The 11,789-nt window shown below is 46.7% G+C and overlaps 1 pseudogene; it reads left to right on the forward strand.

The window, feature by feature from the left end:
• The first annotated feature begins 813 nt into the window (after positions 1-813).
• Positions 814-7,893, forward strand: LOC101126303 (putative STAG3-like protein 2; annotated as a pseudogene).
• The last annotated feature ends 3,896 nt before the right edge of the window (positions 7,894-11,789 follow it).

Consider the following 11,789-nt stretch of genomic DNA (forward strand, 5'->3'; position numbering starts at 1 on the left):
ATAAAATATATATTATAGGCCGGGCGCGGTGGCTCACGCCTGTAATCCCAGCACTTTGGGAGGCCGAGGCGGGCGGATCACGAGGTCAGGAGATCGAGACCATCCTGGCTAACATCGTGAAACCCCGTCTCTACTAAAAATACAAAAAATTAACCGGGCGTAGTGGCGGGCGCCTGTAGTCCCAGCTACTCGGGAGGCTGAGGCAGGAGAATGGCGTGAACCCGGGAGGCGGAGCTTGCAGTGAGCTGAGATTGCGCCACTGCACTCCAGCCTGGGCGACAGAGCCAGACTCCGTCTCAAAAAAAAAAAAAAAAAAAAAAAAATATATATATATATATATATATATATATATATATATATGTAATTTCCTGGTCGAGCGCAGTGGTTCACGCCTGGAATCTCGGCGCTTTGGGAGACCGAAGCGGGAGGATTGCTTGGGAGACCGAAGCGGGAGGATTGCTTGAGCCCGGAGAGTTTGAGACCACCCTGAGCAACATAGCAAGACCCTTGTCTCTATGTTTTTTTTTTTTTTTTTGAGTTGGAGTCTTGCTCTGTCGCCCAGGCTGGAATGCAGTGGCCTGATCTCGGCTCACTGCAAGCTCCACCTCCCGGGTTCACGCCATTCTCCTGCCTCAGCCTCCCCAGTAGCTGGGACTACAGGCGCCCGCCACCACGCCTGGCTAACTTTATTTTGTATTTTTAGTAGAGACGTGGTTTCACCGTGTTAGCCAGGATGGTCTCGATCTCCTGACCTCGTGATTCGCCTGCCTCGGCCTCCCAAATGGCTGGGATTACAGGCGTGAGCCACCACGCCCAGCTGCCTTGTCTCTGTTTTTTAAATGTTTTAATTAAAATAAAAATCTATCCATATATTTTTTTTTTTTTGCATATTGTAGGGGTGGGTTGCCCCTACACACCTGTGGGTCTTTCTCGTAAGGTGGAACGAGAGACTTAGGAAAGAAAAAGACAAAGAGACAGAGTATAGAGAAAGAAATAAGGGGACCCGGGGGACCAGCGTTCAGCATATGGAGGATCCCGCCAGCCTCTGAGTTCCCTTAGTATTTATTGATCATTCGTGGGTGCTTTTCGAAAAGGGGGTTGTGTCAGGGTCCCAAGACAACAGTGGGGAGAGGGTCAGCAGACAAACACGTGAACAAAGGTCTTTGCATCATAGACAATGTAAAGGATTAAGTGCTGTGCTTTTAGATATGCATACACATAAACATCTCAATGCTTTACAAAGCAGTATTGCTGCCCGCAGGTCCCACCTCCAGCCCTAAGGCGGTTTTTCCCTATCTCAGTAGATGGAGCATACAATCGGGTTTTATACCGAGACATTCCATTGCCCAGGGACAGGCAGGAGACAGATGCCTTCCTCTTGTCTCAACTGCAAGATGCATGCCTTCCTCTTATACTAATCCTCCTCAGCACAGACCCTTTACAGGTGTCGGGCTGGGGGACGGTCAGGTCTTTCCCTTCCCACGAGGCCATATTTCAGACTATCACATGGGGAGAAACCTTGGACAATACCTGGCTTTCCTAGGCAGAGGTCCCTGCGGCCTTCCGCAGTTTTTGTGTCCCTGGGTACTTGAGATTAGGGAGTGGTGATGACTCTTAAGGAGCATGCTGCCTTCAAGCATCTGTTTAACAAAGCACATCTTGCACCGCCCTTAATCCATCTAACTCTGAGTTGACACAGCACATGTTTCAGAGAGCACAGGGTTGGGGGTAAGGTTATAGATTAACAGAATCTCAAGGCAGAGGAATTTTTCTTAGTACAGAACAAAATGGAGTCTCCTATGCCTACTTCTTTCTATACAGACACAGCAACAATCTGATCTCTCTTGCTTTTCCCCACAGCATATGGCTGCTTAAACATTTTAGTTCAGAATTCTATTCTCTGAAAAGTGAATAGCACATAAATGCTCATTTTGAGGAATTACAAAGCGAACCCCAGGGTCACCACCTCCCAGGTTGACACACATTGTCACCGCTCCATTCTTTCCACTTAAACCTTCCCCACCAACACCCCAGGGCCTGATTTTTATGGTAATTATGTCCTGCTTGTCTCTTATTTTGTCAGCTAAGTATCCCTAAACAATATGGTCTGGTTTTTTGTTTGTTTGTTTTTTTGGTTTTTTTCAGACGGAGTTTCACTCTGTCACCCAGGCTGGAGTGCAGTGGCATGATCTCGGCTCACTGCCACCTTGGCCTCCTGGGTTCAAGCAATTCTCAGGCCTCAGCCTCATGAGTAGCTGAGATTACAGGCGCTGTCCACTGCACCTGGCTAATTTTTGTATTTTTAGTAGAGACGGGGTTTTGCCATGTTGACCAGGCTGGTCTTGAACTCCTGACCTCAGGCGATCCGCCCGCCTTGATCTCCCAAAGTGCTGGGATTACAGGTGTGAGCCACCGTGCCCGGCACCTAAACAACATAGTTTTGATATAGGTAAGCATACAGCATATATTTTGATGTATTTCAGGTAATTTAGTCTAAGAACAGGAAAGGACAGAAAATGAACACAATTTGTAGTTCTTTGTTCTTAACAAACTAAGAATACTTTGCTTAAATAAGTAGCAATGAGAATGTAACTCAGTAATTCATACAAATAGACAAGAAGACAAGAAAATGATTTGAGGACAGCTTCAATCGCGGTGTGAAGAAGAAAGCAGCAAAACGACCACTGAAAACAACGCCGGTGAGTCAGCCAGTTTTCTTTTGTTTTTGAATCTTGTGGGGGAAGCAGCCCAGCTATTCGGGAGGCTGAGGCAGGAGAATGGCACAAACCCCAGGGGCAGAGCTGGCAGTGAGCCGAGATCACGCCACTGCATGCCAGCCTGGGCGACAGAGCGAGACTCCGTCTCAAAAAAAAGAGAAAACCTAAGAGGTTCAGGTGATATGGTTCAAAAAAGGACAAGATTTACAAAGTATTAAGGGACGGAAATAGGAAGAAGAGAAATTTCGAAGAGAAAAGAAAAGAAAAGGATGTTTGGTTATAGAGATACAGGAAGGAGACTCAAGGAATTTTTTTTTTAAAGGGAAAAAAGTTAATAAACTTCATAATATAAAAATCAATTATTTCAGGACTGAGTCTAACTCAGACTGCTGTGGAATTGGCAGCGTAAGCCTACTTGTGTGATAATGATGAAACCAAGTGTTAATGTCACTGTTACCTTTTTTTCATATTTCTGATCTTTTTATGTGTATCAGGTGGCAAAACATCCAAAGAAAGGGTCCCAAGCGGTACATCGTCATAGCCGGAAACAGTCAGAGCCACCAGCCAATGATCTTTTCAATGCTGCGAAAGCTGCCAAAAGTGACATGCAGGTAAAGCAGTGTCTCACCTCTGTTGATACCATCTCACTTTTTGTAGGTGGTAAGGACAAGTGTCTACAAACTTGATTTGATGTGAACATTTCAGTGAATGTAACATATCAAGAAAGATAAGATTATGGGGTGAGTCCTTGGAGTGATAGAAGGGTAACCTTGAATAAGAGAGCATGTTCTTTTTTTTTTTTTTTTTTTTTTTTTTTTTTTTTTTTGAGACAGTCTCTTTCTGTTGCCCAGGCTGGAGTGCAGTGGCACAGTCTCAGCTCACTGCAGCCTCTGCCTCCTGGGTTCAAGCGATTCTCATGCCTCAGCCTCCCAAGTAGCTGGGCTTACAGGCATGTGCCACCATGCCTAGCTAATTTTTGTATTTTTAGTAGAGATGGGGTTTCGCCGTGTCGGCCAGGCTGGTCTCCAACTCCTGACCTCAGGTGATCCGCCTGCCTTGGCCTCCCAAAGTGCTGGGATTACAGGTGTGAGCCACCGCACCCGGCTTCGAGAGAGCGTTTCTTTTCTTAAAGCGTGTTCTTTTCTTAAAGGTATCACAGGAGTGATTATGCCTTTATTGATTGATGGAGCAGATGAGGAGAGGCATTGCATGACATGGGAAGGAAGCTTAGATGTGGGTGGCACCTTGTTCACCCATGTTATTTTTTAGCTCCATCTTGACAATTATACTTAATTATTTTTTCCCTCTCTCTGTTTCTTTTTTTATAATTTTATTGAAGTTCTAATATCTGAAAGTGTACAAAGCGTATATGTAGTTTAAAAAATAAAAATGAGATATCACCCAGATCTCTAGCCCCAGCTCAAGAAATGAAACATTAATAGTACTGTAGAGATCCTTTGTGTACCTTCTTTCTACCCTACCTCACAGTCCCCTTATTACCCATAGGTAAACACTAGGGTGAACTTTGTGTTAATCTTTCTCATCTTTCATTAGAGTGTTACCACTATGAATGTGTTCTATAATTATGTAAATGAATCCATTATTCAGGCTTCTGTGATTTAATTATTTCAGTTAACATTCTTTGAGATTTATCCACATTAATGTGTAATTTTATAGTTTCTGGGAAAATATTTAAAATTTTCAAACATACAGAATTTTGCCAGTTATATTTTCGTTATTTGATTTCTAACTTTATTGTGTTGTAGTCAGGGAATGTGGTGTTTGAAATTTATGTAGGGGCTGGGCACAGTGGCTCACATCTGTGATCCCAGCACTTGGGGAGGCTGAGGCAGGCAGATCACTTGAGGCCAGGAGTTCGAGACCAGCCTGGCCAACATGGCGAAACCCCATCTCTACTAAAAATACAAAAATTAGCTGCATGTGGTGGCATTTGTCTGTAATCCCAGCCACTTGGGAGGCTGAGGCATGAGAATTGCTTGAACCCAGGAGGTGGAGGTTGCAGTGAGCTGAGATTGTGCCACGGCACTCCAGCCTGGGTGACAGAGTGATACTCTGTCTCAAAAAAAAAAAAAAAAAAAAAAAAAAGACATTTATGGAGACTTAGCCTTATGGCCTAGTATTGAGTTGGTACAATCGTTTTATCTTTTCTGTTTCTTTTTCCCCCTTTGCTTGCTTTCCTCTGGATTTCTTATCTTCTACAAGGACCTGAGCACATTTTAATTCCAGTTGTCTTTTCCACCTTACATGCAGTTGTACAGTGTGTTAGTTTTTTATTTGAAACGGAGTCTTGCTCTGTCACCAGGCTGGAGTGCAGTGACGCGATCTTGGCTCACTGCACCTCCGCCTCCCGGGTTCAGGCGATTCTCCTGCCTCAGCCTGCCAAGTAGCTGGGACTACAGGCACCCGCCACCATGCTTGGCTAATTTTTGGCCACCATGCCCAGCCTGAATGAACTTTCAAAATTGGTTTTTAAAAGAGGTATGGAGGCCAGGTGCAGTGGCTCACACCTGTAACTCCAGCACTTTGGGAGGCCAAGACGGGCAGATCACTTGAGGTCAGGAGTTCGAGACCAGCCTGGCCAACATGGTGAAACCCCATCTCTACTAAAAATACAAAAAGGTAGCTGGGCGTGGTGGTGTACCTGTAATCCCAGCTACTCAGGAGGCTGAGGCAGGAGAATCACTTGAACCCGAGAGGTAGAGGTTGCAGTGAGCTGAGATCGTGCCGCTGCACTCCAGCCTGGGCAACAGGTGGAGTGGAGAATTAGGCTGTACAAGGCTGGTGTTTAACTATTTTATGGTTTGGTAACAGAAAGAAAATATTTACTAACTGGGTATGGCACATTTTTGTAGTCCTAGCTACTTGAGAGGCCAAAGTGGGAAGATGACTTGAACCCAGGAGTTCAAGGCCAGCTTGGGCAACACAGCAAGAGACCCCATCCCTTAAAAAAAAAAAGAAAAAATATTTACATGTATTTTACTATATATATAGTATTTACATCAGGAGGAAGAAATGAAAGTCATGGGGTACATGGCATTTCAAGAAAATAAATTCTTCCATGAGAGGGAGTTAACTGGTAGGATGGAAAGTGAGTTTGGAGAGAGGGTGGCTCTAAGAGTCAACTTACCTGTCTGTGTCTAGGGATGTCCTTCCTGAGATCCGTGCTATCTGCATTGAGGAAATTGGGTGTTGGATGCAAAGCTACAGCACGTCTTTCCTCACCGACAGCTATTTAAAATATATTGGTTGGACTCTGCATGATAAGGTGGGATTTGAGTCAGTTTCCCTTTCCATTTCCTTCATCTTTTTCCTGTCCTAGGACACTTCACCTTTTCCTGGGCCTGCCACTGAGATATTTTACCTAGTGACCAATGATTAACCCATCAAGGCGCTGAACCTTGAAACTCCGCTAGCACTGGGGAGGGTAGGATAAGGTAGAGAGAGACATACCCAGGAGATGAAATGACTCAAAACATGAGGTACGGGGAGAGAGACTTTCCAATGGAAGAGAGTTATTGATGGATGGTAATGCAGGTGCTAAGGGGCAGCCAAAGGATCCTTCTCATCATGAGTACTGCTGTGATCCTTTTTTTTTTTAAGTAAGAAGACAGCTGTTCATTGTTTCTGACATCTCAGAGTCCTCAGTAGAGGACTACTAGAATGAGGGATCGGAGAGGGGAGTCTGGACGCTCAGTAGGGGCGAGTAGAGTGTGGTTAGTCTTATTTCCATTCTCCTGGTTTTCCCTCCTCACCAGCACTGAGAAGTCCGCGTGAAGTGTGTGAAGGCTCTGAAAGGGCTGTACGGTAACCGGGACCTGACCGCACGCCTGGAGCTCTTCACTGGCCGCTTCAAGGTGAGACGGGTGGTGCTCCTTGGCTTGGCTCTTTGTCGTGGTTCCCGTTTCCCCACCTCGTATCTTTCTACCCCTCATGCTCTAAGATGTCTTGGCTATCCCAGCATCTGCCTCTACGTAGGCACTCTTCTTTAGGAGTCTCTCATTCCAAGAGAACAGAATATTTGGAATGGGCGTAATGAGATATTGAGTGACTTTCTCCTTTCTGCAGGACTGGATGGTTTCCATGATCGTGGACAGAGAGTACAGTGTGGCAGTGGAGGCCGTCAGATTACTGATACTTATCCTTAAGTGAGTCCTGGGAAGAGGGGAGGCCAGTGTCTCAAACCTTTGCCTTTCCAGGGTCATCTCCCTCCACCTGTCATAGCTGACTCTTCCATCTGTGCAGGTTGACTGAGGTCATTCCTGAGTTGCAGTATGTTGAGGGGGTAATATTTCTGTCTTCTCTAACTCCCCATACTCCCTTGTCTTCCACTCTCCATTTAGGAGTTTTTTGTGAGTTATGTCCTTGTTGCTTTTGCCTCTTTTTCTTTCTAGCCTTGATTGTGCCAGAAGACAATGTCCCTATTCACACACTCTTTCTGCTTTTCTGTGGGCAGGAACATGGAAGGGGTGCTGATGGACGTGGACTGTGAGGGCGTCTACCCCATTGTGTAGGCCTCTAATTGAGGCCTGGCCTCTGCTGTGGTGAATTTCTGTACTGGAAGTGAGTGGGGCTCCTTTTACGTTTCTTTAACACCACCCTCTCGGTTTCTCTCCCACATCTGCTGCTGCCCTACTTAAGGCCTCCCCATCTCCGTGGAAGTCTCTCTGGTGTCTCTTTTCCTCTCTCAGCTCCTTGGGGCTTTCCTTAGCTCTGCACCTCCTTTTCCTTTATCATCTCCTTGGGCCATCTCCTCCCTCTGTGGTCATCATTACACCTCCTTGTTTCCTCCTGTGCTGAGCCCTTTCCTTGTGTCCATTCCACCAGACTTTTCTACCCTGAGTGCGAGGTAAGAACGATGGGTGGAAGAGAGCAACGCCAGAGCCCAGGCGCCCAGAGGACTTTCTTCCAGCTTCTGCTGTCCTTGTTTGTGGAGAGCAAGGTGACATACACAGAGAGAAGTCTGGCTGTTGTGCATAGGACCTACAAGTGGGCTGGGGTTGGTGGCTCACGCCTGTAAGCCCAGCACTTTGGGAGGCCGAGGTGGGAGGATCCTTTGAGCCCAGGAGTTTGAGACCAGCTTGGGCAACATAGTGAGACCCTGTCTCTACCAAAAAAAAAAAAAAAAAGACAAATGGAGAAGGATGGGGGTGGACACTGTAGGAAGGAGAGCGATATTTAATCAGTAACCACTTCCTAGGGTATTTTAACATGCCATCACTAAATCCCCATGCACCTCCTTCCCCAGCTCCACGACCACGCTGCTTACTTAGTAGACAACCTGTGGGACTGTGCAGGGACTCAGCTGAAGGACTGGGAGGGTCTGACAAGCCTGCTGCTGGAGAAGGACCAGAGCACCTGCCACATGGAGCCAGGGCCAGGGACCTTCCACCTCCTAGGGTGAAACCAGGAGAGATTGCTTGCTTCACTTGTACAAGGCAGGAACGGTGGCATGGGGTGGGGGGAACTTGAAGTTGGAAGGTGGCTAATCTTTGATTCTATGTTTTTGATCCTCCTGGCACTCCAGACCTGGGTGATGTGCAGGAGAGCACACTGATAGAAATCCTTGTGTCCAGTGCCCAGCAACTCCTGCCTCAGCCTCCCGAGCAGCTGGGACTACAGGCGCCCGCCACCACGCCCGGCTAACTTTTTTGTATTTTTAGTAGAGACGGGTTTTCACCGTGTTAGCCAGGATGGTCTTGATCTCTTGACCTTGTGATCCACCTTCCTCATCATCCCAAAGTGCTGGGATTACAGGCGTGAGCCACTGCGCCCAGCATGTTAGATAATTTTTAATTCATCCTCTCTGTGCTGTTGTTTTCTCAGCTGTGAAAGGAATATTCTGGTGGGGACAAGGTTACAGAGTTGCTGAGAGGGTCTCATGACATGAAGGTACTGGCCTTGGCACAGTGCCTGGGGGGGCGGGGACTCTGCACATGCCTGTGATGTCACAGTTACTGTCAGTTCACAGCGAACCTTCCCTCCTTTTCCTGTTGACTTTCCCACACTCCTGTAACCCTCCCTCCCTCCCTTCTTCCTCTCTCTCTCTCTCACTCACACACATGCACACGCGCGCACACACACACACACACACACACACACACACACACTCCATTCACTGTCTCCATGACTCTGGAGTAAACTAACGTCTCGAGTTGCCATTGGAAGCCCCATTGTCCTCATTTTGTTTTGTTTTGTTTGTTTGAGACGGGGTCTCGCTCTGTCCCCCAGGCTGGAGTGCAGTGGTGCGATCTCAGCCCACTGCAGCCTCCGCCTCCTAGGTTCAAGCGATTCTCCTGCCTCACCCTCCTGAGTAGCTGTGATCATAGGTGCCCGCCACCACACCCGACTAATTTTTGTGTTTTTTAGTAGAGACAGGGTTTCACTATGTTGGCCAGGCTGGTCTCGAACTCCTGACCTCAGGTGATCCGCCCACCTTGGCCTCCCAAAGTGCTGGGATTACAGGAGTGAGCCACCACGCCCAGCCTCCGTTGTCCTCATTTAGACTTTCATGGGTTATAGGCACTTTTGACTTCCTGGGGTCCTTCTTCAGTTAAAAAAAAAAATTAGAAAATTAGGCCGGGCGCGGTGGCACATGCCTGTAATCCCAGCACTTTATGAGGCCGAGGTGGGAGGATCACCTGAGGTCGGGAGTTCAAGACCAGCCTGACCAATGTGGAGAAACCCCGTCTCTACTAAAAATATAAAATTATTTGGGTGTGGTGGTGCATGCCTGTAATCCCAGCTACTCAGGAGGCTGAGGCAGGAGAATCGCTTGAACCCGGGAGGTGGAGGTTGCGGTCAGCCGAGATCGTGCCACTGCACTCCAGCCTAGGCAACAAGAGTGAAACTCTGTCTTTAAAAAAAAAAAAATTAAAAATTATATTCGGGCCGGGCTTGGTGGCTCAGTCCTATAATACCAGCACCTTAGGAGGCCAAGGCAGGAGGATCACTTGAGGCCAGGAGTTCAAGACCGGCCTGGGCAACATAATGAGAACCCATCTTTACTAAAAAAATAAAATTACATTAAAAATTAGCTGGGCACGGTGACGTCTGCCTGAGGTCACATTCAAGAAGCCGATGTGGGAGGATCGCTTGAGCCCAGGAATTGGAGGCTGCAGTGAGCTAAGATCATACCACTGCACTTCAGCCTGGGTGTCAGAGTGAGACCCTGTTTCTAAAATAATAATAATTTTAAAAAATGATATTTATGGTTGCATTGGGAAAAGATCAATCTATTAATATACGTGAAGACATTTTTGGCCTAAAAGTTATATATATTTTTTCCTTCTGATTTTAAAAGAAATGAGGCCAGGCATGATAGCTCATACCTGTAATCCCAGCACTTTGGGAGGCCCAGGTTGGTGGATCACCTGAGGTCAGGAGTTCGAGACCAGCCTGGCCAACATGGTGAAACCCCGTCTCTACTAAAAATACAAAAATTACCCGGGCGTGGTGTCACACGCCTCTAATCCCAGCTACTCAGTAGACTAAGGCAGGAGAATCGCTTGAACCCAGGAAGCGAAGGTTGCAGTGAGCCCAGATCGCATCATTGTACTCCAGCCTGGGCGACAAGAACAAAACTCTGTCTCCAAAACAATAACAACAGCAAAACAAATGAATAAAACTCATTATATTCATTTGCTTTTATTTATTTATATTTAACTTTATTATTATTATTATTATTTTGAGACAGAGTCTCATTCTGTCACCCAGGCTGGAGTGCAATGATGCGATCTCGCCTCATGCAACCTCCATCTCCCGGGTTCAAGCGATTCTCCTGTCTCAGCCTCCCAGGTAGCTGGGGTTACAGGTGTGCAGCACCACACCTGGCTAATTTTTTAATTTTTAGTGGAGATTGGGTTTCATCATGTTGGCCAGGCTGGTCTCGAAAGCCTGACCTCAAGTGATCCGCCCACCTTAGCCTCCCAAAGTGTGGGGAGCCACTGTCCCGGCGTATTATTACTTTTAGATACGAGGTCTTGCTTTGTTTTCCAGGCTGGAGTACAGTGGCTCAATCATAGCTCACTGCAGCCTCAAACTCCTGGCCTCAAGCAATCCTCCTACTTCAGCCTCCCAAAGTGCTGAGATTATAGGTGTGAGCCACTGCACCCGGCCTCTCTATTCTCTACTTCCTCTTTCTGGAATTTCTATTAGGTGGATGTTGAATCTCCTGAATTAATCTCTAATTTTCTTCCCTTCCCTTTACCTTCTCCTTACCTTCCCTTCCCCTTCTCTCCCCTCCCCTCCCCTCCCTTCCCTTCCCTCCTTCCTTTCTCTCTCTCTTTCTCTCTTTCTTTCTTTTATAGTCTCATTCTGTCACCCAGGCTGGAGTGCAGTGGCAGTTCTCAGCTCACCAAAACCTCTGCCTCCCGGGCTCAAGCAATTCTCATGTCTCAGCCTCCCGAGTAGCTGGGATTACGGGTGCACACCACCACACCTGGCTGATTTTTGTATTTTTTTCGTAGAGACAGGGTTTTGCCATGTTGGCCGGGCTGGTCTCGAACTCCTGACCTCGGGTGATCCACCCACCTCAGCCTCCCAAAGTGCTGGGATTACAGGTGTGAGCCACCGTGCCCGGCCTTAACTACCATATTTTAAATTTACTGGAGGACTTTTTTGTTCTCTTCTTTTTTCTTTTTTTAATAGCATCCCGCTCTTATTTCAGAATAAAAAAATTTTTAAGGTATGTTGAGTAAGAATCTATAGAGCAATGAAAATGCAAGAGCAATAGCTATGGGCACCAAATGGTCAATCTTCTTATCATAATGTTGAGTGGAAGAAGCCAGGTCCACCAGACACATGCTGCTCATTTATGCAAAGTTTGGACACAGGCAAAACAAAACTAGTTTGATCATGATGGGAAACATTACAGAAATGCAAAGACATGACCATCATAATTGTCAGGAGAAGGCATTGGTTAGGATTGGGAAGCGGCAAGCAGAAGCATCTAGGGATTGGCTGGCCATTTTACTTCTCGGCTGAGTGAGGGTTGCATCGGTGTTTATTTGATAACACGTTCTAGGGGCTGGGCAAGATGGCTCATGTTTGTAG

This window comes from Gorilla gorilla, chromosome 6 (genome assembly GCF_029281585.2).
Source record: "Gorilla gorilla gorilla isolate KB3781 chromosome 6, NHGRI_mGorGor1-v2.1_pri, whole genome shotgun sequence".
NCBI lineage: Eukaryota > Metazoa > Chordata > Mammalia > Primates > Hominidae > Gorilla > Gorilla gorilla.